General features: G+C 40.7%; 1 long non-coding RNA gene across 1 annotated transcript in view; it reads left to right on the top strand.

Moving 5' to 3' along the window:
- The first annotated feature begins 9,416 nt into the window (after window positions 1-9,416).
- Window positions 9,417-13,167, top strand: part of LOC136792885 (uncharacterized) — a 38,248-nt gene continuing 34,497 nt past the window's right edge. The window contains exons 1-2 of the long non-coding RNA XR_010837465.1: window positions 9,417-9,467; window positions 9,554-9,629. This is a non-coding gene — a long non-coding RNA (uncharacterized lncRNA). The remainder of the gene's footprint in view (window positions 9,468-9,553; window positions 9,630-13,167) is intronic.

Genomic DNA, 13,167 nt, shown 5'->3' with positions numbered 1-13,167 from the left:
TAAACAGGAAGAAACTGATTGCTCAAACTTTCCTCAAGATGAAAATCCAGCTGTTTCGGAAGAGTCAACTTCACCGGTAGTCAGATCCTCTCACACACCAAGTAGGACATTTGTGCATATTTATTTACCCGGAAACGTAGCCGCCATAGCTAGGAAGCCGTTCAGGGACATCTGGGTCTGCCTCGGTTGTTCTTAGAGGGAGAGGAAGGCGAAGTGTGACAACAAGGGCTCCTCTTCGGATGGGAAATGGTACACGCGGTCTTCCAGCTCCTGTGTCCCGTGTCTGGGAGCACATGGTATTTAGCGGCTGGTTTTCATCCTTACGACCTAAGTAAAAACAATATTTCCCAACACCCTCCAGTAAATCTCTCTTATGTGGCAGAATTACTGGAGCTTATGAAATTTTTGGTTTCTCTGGTTTCATTAAAAACCTTTTAATTGTGGCTTTCAGAGTTGGCCCCAGGTGTTGGACTCTTTTCATTACATTTTGCTCTAATGTGATGAAATTCTAATTCTCTCCTTACCATATGGTTAAATTTCCCCACTGAGAATTAGTTGAAAAAGGAGAAATAATCTATTAATCTCTGTAATAGATTCACAAATGAGGTTCGCCACAGAACCTGTTTTTGAATGGTAATATCAGAACAGTTGGGCGCCTTATTTCATAAAGGAGGGGTGAGGACGGCAGAGAAACGTCTGCATTTTCACCTGGAAAGGAGGAAAACGGGCCCAGCGGTATCCTTCCAAAATAATTGCCTGAGATTCAGTCTCACCGGGACAGAAATGCTACGCAGTCGTCAGCTACCTTCGAGCCTTGGGACTGACTGGATCCCAAAGATTGAGAAAGGGCAGGCGAGCTGCGGGAGGCTTTCCAGCCTGGGACCCGGGCCGGCGGCTCTGGAAGGCTCGAGCCGGCGCACGTGTCTCGCCCGGGGACCCAAAGCACGTCGACGTGCGGGGCGGCCCCTCGCTCACCGCTTCCCACCCCCCTCCGTCCGCCGGCGCGCGCAGCTATTAACCTCCACCTTTAGGAAGCTAAAGACACGCTCCTGTTGCTGTTTTTCAATTAGCAGCTTTGTTGTCACCGGGATCATAAACAAAGGTTCGCTATAAATATAGGTGAGTCGTGTGTGCCTGATACTACCTGACCAAAGAACTCTGGCCACTTAGGGGAGGACCGAGGCTGGCACCGTCGTGGCTCTGGGCGGAGTGGAGACACGTTTCCAGTGTGTGACTCGATTCTCCCTCCGGCTCCCCTTTCTAGAGCGCCGGCACTTTCCGCACAACTCCTGTATTCCTGCTGGCCACTCCGTGGGCACTAGAAGGGTGAAGGAGCTACCGTGTCCGGCCCGGGTGGGAGCTCTAGGCTTTAGCTACGAGCGCCACATGGGGCTCGGCCCTGCAGGACCGGACTGGCCAAGCTGCGGCCACCGCCGAAAGCGGCCAAGGCGCCGCTAGATCCGCGACCCCCGACAGACTCCGGTCCTGCGTCGCTGTCAGATAACTCAGCCCCGAAGAGCACCTCCTGGCCCTCACTTCCACGCCCTCCTTCCTCGCCGCCCCCCCCCCGCCGGCTTCCGCCATCGAAACTTCCGGAACAAACTTTTGCGCGGCTTTATTTCACTCAGTAGGAGCCCCAAACCTCTTTCCTTGGCGGTTCAAGAAAATCCCCCTGGTCTCCTCGGAGGAGGTGGCTGCCTAATATAGTGCCTGGAAACGTAGCTTTGGGAAAGTGCCGAAGAATTTATAGGCGCTTTAAATGTGGGCCTTATAACAACCGTCGGGGAATGGGCTTTGAGGTTTATGCACTCGTAAACTTTTGCTGATTGCTTCTGGGAAGTTGTCAGGCACTTAACGCCGCATTTATCTCACAGGGCAATGAAAACACATCTGCCCGGTGTCTCGTTACCTGGTTTAATCGTCGCCAGCCCTAAGTCACGGCCTAGGCTCTTTTTCCTCACTTGAGTGAGATCCCGCCACCTGGTTTCGGGCCAGCGAAGGGCTGACGTCACCTGCTCACTGAGCACCCTCTGGCCGTAAGAGCTCCAGAAAGCTCTGTGCTTGAACTTTGCTCCGCCAAGGAGAGGGGAAAGGGCCTGGGTTCCTGATATAACTAGCAAGTTGTAAGGAGAGCAGAGGAAAAGCCAAAATAAATATTTCTGGTTGCCTGGGAAAAAAGGGTGGGAAATTAGCCCGCGGCGAAAACTTCTGACCCACAGATGACCCCTGGAAATGAAACATTGGAAGCGAAATCCTCTGAGTCTGTGCAGTTTCAGAGAAGGTCAGGGTGAGTTACCGAAGCGACTGGGGGACAGGAAACGCAGGGGACTGTTTCCTTTGCCCAGTCATGGTGGGGCAGTTCAGGCCACTCCGTGGTCCAGACGGTGGGGTGGGCGCCATCGAGGGACACCCAGCAGGGCGCTTTTGGTACTGGGCTGGTTGGCGCATTGAGGCTGGTTGGTAGACACACATCAGGATAGGGAGCGTTCTTGGCCGAGTGTTGAGTACCAAATTTACAGACGCCAGCGCATGTTGTGCAAAGATGAATACAGTTTTGTTACAGTAGGAAGGAACACACCTACGGCTTTGAAAGGATTCTTAAATACTCAGCAAGCCGCACCGCATTGAAATTACAGAGCTATTGAGTTTTAGACCAAACTAATTTTTTAGGTCACTTACATTTCTTAGTGATCGTCTTCCTTAAATATTTGCTTGAAATTTGAAATAGGAACCTATGTAAAATCAGAACGGAACACGATCTAATCCGTCATTAAAGAGCAAAGCCAGGAGTTCCTCTTTGTTATTTTCATATCCCTGATAAACAGCTTATTACTTATCTAGATTTAAAAGTTAGGAGAACCCCAGAAGACTGGGATTTGAGTATCTGTGATTTCTGAAAGGGAGAATTTTCCTTGTGTGTCTGCATTTCAATTTATCTATCTGAGAACATTATAAAAAGTAAAAAGCAAAGTTTGGTAAAAATGATATGAACTTTCGCTTGGGAGCTGCTCAGGAAAAGCACATTCCCTGAGAGTGACGGAAACCCTCCGGGGGCTGCGCATACCCTGCGGCGGAGGAGTCCAGCCTGGGAGGTCGCGTCAGGCAGGGACCGCGGCGACCAAGAAGGACTTTCTGTCGCAAAACCGCCGAGGAGGACTGGCTCCGAGCCCTCCTCTGCCGCGTCCAGCGCGCGCAAGCGGGGCGCGCCCCCAGCGCTCCAGGCCCGAGCACCCTTGGCCGCTCTCCAGCCCCAGTCAGAGGCACGTCGACCTCGAAGTTGCATTTGCCTACCCGCGCGCCCCACGGCGTCTGGTGGCTTTTGGGTCAGCTTGAAGCCCGCACAGCTGAGGTTCATCATCCTGCGCCCCCGCCGGGTTTGGGAACGCAGGCTCTACTTGGTGGCGGAGAGCTTCAAGCCCGTCAAGCTCCTGAAGTCAAGCCTTTCGGCCTCGTTTACTCATCAATATTTTCTTACCCTCTTGGCTATAGGTCCTACAAAGCTCACTGCAGAGACACGCTATGGGTCCACGTGTGTGTTGGGGATTGGCGGGCCTAATGAGGAGGAGGGCAGCGAGGGTGCCGGGGCCCTGGGAGCTGGACCATCACTGGCAGTGCGCCAAGGGCCCCAGCCTTACGATTGATCTGAAGTTCTCGGCAATTCCAAGGACTTCGACCTTGGAAAAGCAGGAACCTGTTGATATAAAGTTCTTTCGGGAAGATTTTTCCCTCTGTGTATTTTAAAGGAAAGAGGTTGATCCCCAGGACCGTTTGGCGGCAAGTTGGTTTAAGTTTGAACAAACGTTGAAGGGAAACGCTCAGCCCGCAGACAAGCGGCTTTTTCGGCGCGACGGCGCGCCCCACGCGGGCGCGCAGGCGGGTCCCCGGGCTCGCGGCGAAGGGCTCACCTGGCTCCCGAGGGATCTTTTCCCATTGACGCGACTTTTAAGGGAAGGGGCACGGTATAGCGAGAGAAAAACTCGGCTCCCGTCTACCGCTGCTGGGACCCCAGCGATCGGGTAGGATGCACAGGTAGAGGGAAAACTAGTGAAAAGAGTTTCTGAAGAATCCACTCCCTCCTTCGTACCTGGACGTACTTCTGCATTCAGTCGCACTCCCTAGGGACAGATACTACTTGTGTTACACGTGTTTCTCCTTTCGAAGCTTCTCTTTATCGAATCTTGAGAAACATTCGATTTTTTTTTTTTTTTTTTGGAGAAAGAAAAATTGTTGGGATAAATAAGTGAACATGTTTAGGGCTTGTCTGCTGTCCACGAATTAAGGAAGAAATAAACTGAAAAGGGCTCAGTTCTGCTTTGGGATTTTAGCTCTGAGATTTAAAACCCATAGCGCCATCTCCTGGCAATGAGGAGAATGTAGCGGTGGATGACAACAGCTTACTTAAATGCTGAATATGAAATATTCAAATATGAGAGAAACACTTTATTTTACGCCTCAAAAATTATTTTAGTGATAAATTGATTGCGATGACAAAAGATGAGCTGGAAATTTATGATCATTAAAGGTTGTCAGACACAGTCCTGGAAACTAATTATTTGTGAATAGAAGTTTGTATGTTACATTTACACACTGTTTTTATAGATTGGGATATAGTTATTATTCTAGGGACTTGTGATAAAATATGATTCTTTAATTTATCATAAATACATAATTTGATGGAAGAAATTAAATCACAGATTAATTTCTAAATCAGGATCTGAACTAGTTATTTTATGCAAAAAATACTGTAACTTTATAAATACCTCAGTGCTCTCGGGCATTAATTGACTAGTGAAAAGCAATTGCTGAATTACTATTCAGATACTTTAATCACCAAAACATTTCTCGTTCAAGTATGGGTTTATTCAGTAAAAGCAGTTCTCTTGGTTTACTTTTTGTGGATGATGCTTACCGTAGAGGATAGAAAGAAGATTACTATGAAATGAAATGATGGTGTGTTGAGACATAAATTTTCCTCCTAGTTCCTCATTGAATTTTTCTACTCAACATTAGTAAAGAATCTGCCCCATTTTTCTCAATAGTCCTTCACTTTCTTAACAGTCATATCATCTCACAATCGTTCAGAATATCTAATTTAGGCTTTCTGAGCCTGAAATTTCATCTGAAGCTAAATTGTTTTCCAAAAATTTAATGCACGTAATAGAACCATGGATACTTAACACTTCCGTGAATTAAAATATTTCTAAAGTATGAGTATTTTTGCAAGCTTTGCTCCCTTTTGTATGTAAGATTGTAATCGAGTATAGAGATGATACCCCAATTAAGAACATTTCTCATCTATGATGATATGCCCAGGCCAGCTGCTTGAAATACAAATAAAAGTAGATATGCTTTTTGTAGTGTACAAAATATTATGAATATCCTTCAAAAATATTGTAGATCAAACAGACAAATGTAAACTTCACTTCAGTTGAAAGATTAATTTTATTTGATTAATTAAAGTGAAGCTCTAGTAAGCTAAATATTTGGACTCATTTACTCTGTCAATGTAAGCCTTCCTGTTTGAAAGAAATTTGATTATATATAGGAGGAACTAGATAAACAGATGGTTAGCTAGAGAGCTTTTCACAGTTGAAATTTTTAAACTTAACAGGGATAAGTTTGACACCTTCTCAAACATCTTCGATGAGGTCATTTCATCTATTCTAGCAATGCAGTATTGCTGCACATAATCATTTTAACTTATGTTTAAGAAACATTTGACTTGGGTTTCCTATTAATGTATCTGGATTAAAACTGTACTGTTTTGAGTTGTCCACTTGGAAATACATACACACACACATTTGTGCTATATTTTCACAGTGGTAAGCAAGTATTAAAAAAGGAAATCAACAGCGGCAAGGCATCATGACAAGAGTGCCTCAACATAAAAATAACATTCCTCTGATGAAATGTTTCATTGAGACTACCTGAAGGGGGCCATCATTTGCTTACAGTGACATTGGCAGGCAAACCAGGGTATCTGCCTGTTGTCCTGCAATGCCTGTGTGGAGAATGGATGATGTTACCGTGTGGCAGAGAGAGATGAAAGGTAATCCTCAAAGTGACTTAAGAGTCTCCTAGGCCTTAGGTACTTATGAAAAAAAAAAAAAAAAATCTGCCATCAGCTTCACAGATAAGAAGTTGGGGTTTTCCTAGGAAGGGTGTTCTGTGATCCATGTACATACTTAAATATCCTTACTCCCCTGAGTTACCTCCCATACTCCCACTGTTTTTGAGAACAAGGGTCATGGGGACAGAAAGGAAGAAAAAGGAAGCAAAGATAGAAAGAAGGAAGGCTGAGGAAAAGTAGGCATGCAGAATAGAGGCCAAAGGATGCACTTGGGGTATTTGGTATATGTGGAAAGTGCTTGTCTCATGCAGATGCAGTCTGCTTTTCTTTAAAAAAAAAAAAAAAAAAAAAAAGGTTTTCAATCCCTTGTCAGGGAACTAAGATCCCACAAGCCACGTGGCATGGCCATAAATAAATAAATAAATAAAAATAAAAAGAAGTTTTTGAATTATGATTTTTACACATGTCCAAACCTGACTGCACTTCTCTGTGATTACTTTAAAAGATATGAGTAGGTGTAGTAGAAATAGCAGATCCCAGGCAGAGTAACTATGTCATCGTTGGCAATTTCCTTGATCCTACTTAGCTTCCAGAGGAAAATGGATCCATTCAGCTGCCTTTTCTGACCACCCCTGGGTGTTACTCAAAGGAGACCTTGTGGAAGCATTTTGTAAACACTAAAATGTTATGTGAATTGAATGTTAGCACTTTATTATGCTTCTTTGACTGTTTCATCTAAACCAGTTCCATCTCCTTTAATTATCATTATTGTTTTGTATTTTATTTACTTAAAAAAAAAATCACAGCTCTCAGGAGCTGGCAGATTTTAGAGCATCTTTCACTGCTGGGGCCATGTTGGAGGGTCCTGGGAGTAGGAGCGATAGGTACTGGACCTTTTATGTTCCCACCATCAGAGCCCATCTCCTCCACTGCCCTCCCCCCTCCTGAATATCCCTACGCCCTGCTTGGGGAACACTTGCTCTCTTTCTGCGATCTTGGATGAATGAATTTGCCTCTAGCCAGTTACAAAGTGGTCACCATAGTGTGATTTGACTGAACTAACTGGTGTATGGATGGAGAAATGGCCGTGGAGTTGGTGCAAAGTCAATTCTGACTTGGACATCCCTCTGTGCTTCTATCCTCTACCACAAGCTTCTATTATAAAGCTTCCAAATGTGTGGACCACGCTTTTCAACTTAGTGACATTTGTTAAATTAATGATTGCATCATTTTTCTTTCTTCCATCTAGATCATTAATATAAAAGCTTCGTGAACCCAAATCTATCACTGGTCTTAGTATGGTACTTGTTTCTTCCTTCCCACCACTGGATACATCAATGCTATTATTATCTCTGTTGTTTATGGTCCATCGGGCAGTTTTCAATTCAGTTGACGGTGCTCACTTCAAAGCCAATTTGAATTAATTTTTTATGAAAGATTTATGGAGACAATGTATGTCAAAGGTCTAAATTTATTACACACCTTGCTTTCCCTTACCCACTAATTTAGTTATTTTTCTCAAGAAAGGAAATCAGGTTTGTCTGAATTATTTTTCTTTTTATTCCTCAGCTGTTTTTTTGCCTCCTAGGCAATATTCATTATTCTGTAAGTGTTTGAAGATAATTTCTACTTAAATTTTGTTTTATTATTTTACTGGAATCAGAGTTAAATCAATTCTTCGTGGATTAAGAAATGCATTTAAGGTAATGTGATGGTAACATTATTTATAGAGATGCATTTTATAGATTTAGGGTGGAAAGGCTGTCCTAAACAAGGCAAAAATCCAGAGAGTCACATAGAAAAAGGTTGACTCATTTAACTACACATTTAAAAATTAGAATTCCTGTTCTGCAAAGAATTTCACCATAAACAAAGTTAAAAGGCAAATAGCAGACTAGAAGGAGAAAATAAATACATTAAATATACAAAGAGCTTCTACAAACAAGAAGCTATCTAATAGTAAAATAAGAAAACTAATCTGGCAACAAGTAGAAAAAATATAAATGTCCAAAAAAAGATATTAAAAGATTTTCAGAATCCTTTGTCAAAAGAAAATATAAATTAAAACATTTTTAAATAGGCAAAATTTAAAAATAATAATAATATGTAGAGCTGTGAGGAAAACGGTTGTAGTGAAAATCAGTACAATCTTTTTGCGAAGGTGATTTTGGGTCTGACACCCAAGACTCTATCCTATAGAAATAATGGCAAGAGTACTATAGATACAGGTATAAGGGTTTTCCGAAAAGGCAAAAAATATGAAACAATGTTCTTTAGTAAGCAAATTATTAAATAAACGATGGTGTCTCTATTCTATAAAACAGTATGTTATAAAAAGTAAATGAAGTCAATCTATCTATATACACTGACCTGGAAAGACATTTCTGACATATGATTAAGTTGAAAAAGCAAGATGTAGAATCTAACAAAGTCATTTTTGTTATTAAAAAAAGGTATGTGGGTGGACATATTCAGGAAAAAATTTGAAAGAAGTTTACAGAACAGTTACCCCTGGTTGTCTCTGGGAATTGAGGTTTGAGTGTCAATGGTAGGGTTTTTCACGAGTTATTTTAAATAGTTTGATAAAGATTATGGGTGACAGATATTTACTGTCTGTTATACGTGTAGATTTTTTTTTTACAATTAAAAAACTTAAGAATAAATGATTAAATAAATAAAAGTGTTAATATTTCCTGTAGGTTCGTTGCATCATTATACATTCTCTTCTCTTTTTAAAAATATTAAGAGTAATTTTCCTAATTTTAAACACTTGCTTTCCATAATTTTGCTTCTCACATTTTATTACCTAAAACCATTTTCTTTCATGCTGTTTGGATCAAGAATACATTTAAAAATAATAATGATATGTAGGATATAATGATATAATGATATATCTTTGCTTAACCACAGATACCTGCCCTTCATTACTAGTAATTAAAGTTTTGAAGAAAATTTATGATATTAAAATATATTATATATAATATGCAATATAATATGTATTATATATTATATATGATTATATTGCAACATTAGTGACTTTATTGAATTTCAATAAGGAATAATTCAATTTTACTCTGTAAATTGAGCCATTTTATAACTTCTATTTTAGCTCAATCACAAAACTGTTTTTTAAGGAGCAGAACAAATATAGATTTTTGTGGAGCAAGAATTCTCACTTTCAGGGCTTCCCTGGTGGCGCAGTGTTTTGAGAGTCCGCCTGCCGATGCAGGGGACACGGGTTCGTGCCCCGGTCCGGGAAGATCCCACGTGCCGCGGAGCGGCTGGGCCCGTGAGCCATGGCCGCTGAGCCTGCGCGTCCGGAGCCTGTGCTCCGAAAAAAAAAAAAAGAAAAAGAAAAAAGAATTCTCACTTTCAGCTTTGACAAAGTGATTTGGGGGTATGACTTTACCTTTTGATCTCCTTACATGTGTTTGTATGGTTTTTGCCTTCGAGGTTGCTAAAATTCACACTTTAATCTTTCAGGGACTGCTATTTTCCAGTCATACTCAGATGTCTGATTGTCAGCTTTACGTCTTGGAAAGAATTCCTTGCAATTCAGGTACACTAAAGTATGTAGCTCCAGCTAGCCTCTGTGTACTATATAACTTTTATAGTCATTATAAAAAATAATTTATTGAAAAAACTTAAACCTTTTCCAACTCAGGTGACTTTTGATTTAAATGTCTGTGATCCTGGCTGTGGTATTCAGTGATGGCAGTTTTTTTTTTTTTTTTTCTGAATTGAGTTTGCTGTTTATATTACAAAGTTTAGAAAACATGAAAGTAACATCATCTCAAAGATAACTGGTTAGAAGAAATGGAAAGTCCATAGTGCACATTTTACCATTACTTGCTTCGGAATCACATTTAATACAAGGCCTAGAGAAATTTCCTATTCTTTGTGCCGCATTTTTCCTCTTCTATATATTTTTACTTTTGAGGGGCTGCTGCGTAGTAAAGTCTAAAATATAGGAAGCTTCAGTCTGCTGTGACTATTGATTGGAAAAACCTTGTTAGGTGAAATTATGAGAAGCAACTTAAGCTATTAACAGTAACAGCAGATATTTAGAATAATAATTAATTATTAAAAGGTTTTTAGGAGATTATGTAAAGGTGATGGTACAGGCAACAAATCTCTGTGAATGCTTAAGTGCTTAACCTCTGAAGACGTAAACTCTCAGTATATTGTGATCTGAATTTGGAGGCACTGTGCTGACAGAGGTATTTCCTATGCACACAGAGGGAGCTGACAAGATCAAGGTGTCCTCTGCAGCCTTAGACAGTCTGGTCAGGGATTGTAGCCGTTACTTGCAAGGAGTGTTTCACTACCTGTGGGCTGCTTTGTTACTTAGACTTTGAAATGAAATCACTCCTTACTCAAATGCAAATGCAAATAGCACCAAGCTATTTTTATATTTGCCAACTGAGCTCTTCTGACTCCGGACTGTGGTCAAAGCAATTAAGTCATCTTTCATCTGTGGGTAGTTTGATGTGCCAAGACCCAAAAATATCATTTGTGTTCATCATGCTACCATTTCAAAGAAAGCAGTTTGCATACGACTTAAAGTCAGGGCAGCTCTTCACTGTTCTTTCATTACTATCAACCCCCCTTATATTTTCTAGTTACTGATGCTGTTATAGCTTTTATTTTTCTTTTTAAATGCATGGGATTTTTTTTTCATTTTAAAAATATGCTATGATACAGAAATAGACATGTTTTATACAATCTCAGACTACAGTTATGAGGAAAGCTTTTATTCCTTGTTTAATGAATACAGGCACTTTTTTGTGGAACTTGATCTTAAAGTATGAAGACATGATAGTTACCTACAGAAGCTTTAAAATCAATCTCTTCCATCTACATCAAAATATATTGATGGATAATGAAAGATAAGAGAGCAAAACTTTTTTAAGGAGGGACTTGAAGAGATTTGAATAGTGCTAACTTACTTAATAGGATCTCTTAAATGAATGCATGGAAAAAAAAGAACCTCCCCTATTAAATGAAGTGTCAGAAGAGGAAGTATATTAGAGAGGTTGACAGATGACAATGTTTCTAAGAAGCACTGATTCTTAGTGAGTGCAACTTATAACAGAGGTGACAGTTTTGAATCATGGGTAGGTTTAAGAGGTAAAAGAAAGAACAGAGGGCTCCAGCAGGAATTTCTTCAGCCTATTTTTGAAGAGTAACCATCCTGCAAGGAGAAACTATGCTTCAAAGCTCATTAGCAGGATCAAATGTGATCTTCATCTTGATAAGAGTAAGCAGTGAGTTTAAAACTCACCTGAAGGTACAGAATCAGGAAAGCTTCTGCCTCTGTGAAGCATGTCAGAGTAATTTTGTAACCTAAATTAAGGTAAGTGGTGACAAAACCTATTTAAACATTCCAGCGATGCCTCTATCTGTACAAACTGGATTCAATTCCCGCAGTGCAACTCAACTCAAATGGACCCAGAGCAACACAGCAAATATTCTGTGGTTGTGTGCAGGGCTTTCTTTAAATCTTGTTTCTAAGACGATTGCTTTTGGAAATAGATATCTAATTAATTTTTTGTTAATTAAATTCTATTTTAACAACAACAAAACAATTGTGAAGAGACACGTGTTAATTGTTGGCAGGCTCTAGATGCTGTAGGGGAGAGAAGGTGTGCATTAATCAGGATGAAGCTTTTGTATGAGGTCATTGCCACCTAGATGGCCTAGTGGCCTAGATGGCGCCACTGCCACCTAGTGGCATGAGTTTGTGGACACGGTACATGTAGGTGGAGTATCTAGTTAATTCTATGTAATTTCAGTAGCGGCAACCGTTATACTAGATGTTCTAAAAAGAAACTTTCTACTTGTGATTGAAAATATCAAAATTTACTTTTTTCTTTACTTCGAGGAAAGACACCCCTTTTAGCGCGTTCTCTTCTTCTTAACTCTATATACGTTCCATGGCCCTTATAATTGCATATACATAGTTTACTTTAGAAAAGTGATAGAAAATAATCATAGCATGCTAGGCTTGTAAATTTATTTGGCGGTTACAAAGGCACTTATTGCAAAATGGGCCATTAGATAGGCAAACAGATACTTCCTAAAATCTCATTTTATAATATAAAAATGGATTTTATGGATTTTCCATTTGCTCAAATGCATAACATAATTTCAACACTTCACATGCTTATAGTTACTTAAGATTTTTAAGGGTAGCTGGTGAATGCCTTCATACATCTTAGCTTTCTCTCTTTCACTGATTCTCATCTTCATTTGTTTCTCACACATCTGTAAACACATATTTGATATTTCATATTCATCGTATTCAGGTTTCATCTTCTTTTCATTGCGCTTTCAGTTTAATTTGTGACTGTGAATAATTACACACTTTATCTTATGTCGTAAAGGGAAAAAAATACTTGCCACGTTATTCTATGAATCACGTACAGGAAGGCAGTTTGCTCCATTACTTGGAGTGTGAACTCCAACACAGCAGGTGAAATAAGTGAGGACTGGCCATCTTGTGAGATGCATTCAAGCATGATGTTCATGGAGGGCAATAGCGTCCATAGCTGGCTACCCTTAGCGTTTTCTTGACCTTCTACTATGAACTTCAAGGAGTCAAGGGACCTGGAGTCTGGTTCCAGTTTTCTGGTTAATTAAATTGTATGACCCTTAACCTCTCTGATCCTCAGTTTCTGAATCTATAAAATGAGTCTATGTAGTGTTTTCCTATCTGGCACCTATCAGGGGAAAGACTGGCTGTGGCTCCTGATTTCTTCACGGCAACATCCAATGCCCAAAGACAAGGCAGTGAAAGAAGCCTCTGATTCTCAGGCAAAGTGTGACCCTAGAATGTTACCTCCATCCAAGCTGTCCATTAAGTCTGAAGGCAAGAGACAGCTATTCCCAAACGTTTCAGCATCGAGTCCTTCCTAGAAAGACAACTTGATGTTGAAATTTAGCCAGCTAGGCAATTAACTAAAATAAAGAACTCAGGAATGAAGACACCTTGATGAAAAGAATGGAGATGAGCATTTCATTTCAATATAAAACTAAGACAAAACATCTATGCGGATTATTAGAGTTGGGACAGAATGTAAACCTTGACAGGCCAA

Source organism: Kogia breviceps, chromosome 17, assembly GCF_026419965.1.
Source record: "Kogia breviceps isolate mKogBre1 chromosome 17, mKogBre1 haplotype 1, whole genome shotgun sequence".
In the NCBI taxonomy this organism is placed as follows: domain Eukaryota; kingdom Metazoa; phylum Chordata; class Mammalia; order Artiodactyla; family Physeteridae; genus Kogia; species Kogia breviceps.
This window is presented reverse-complemented; position numbering and strand designations above follow the sequence as displayed.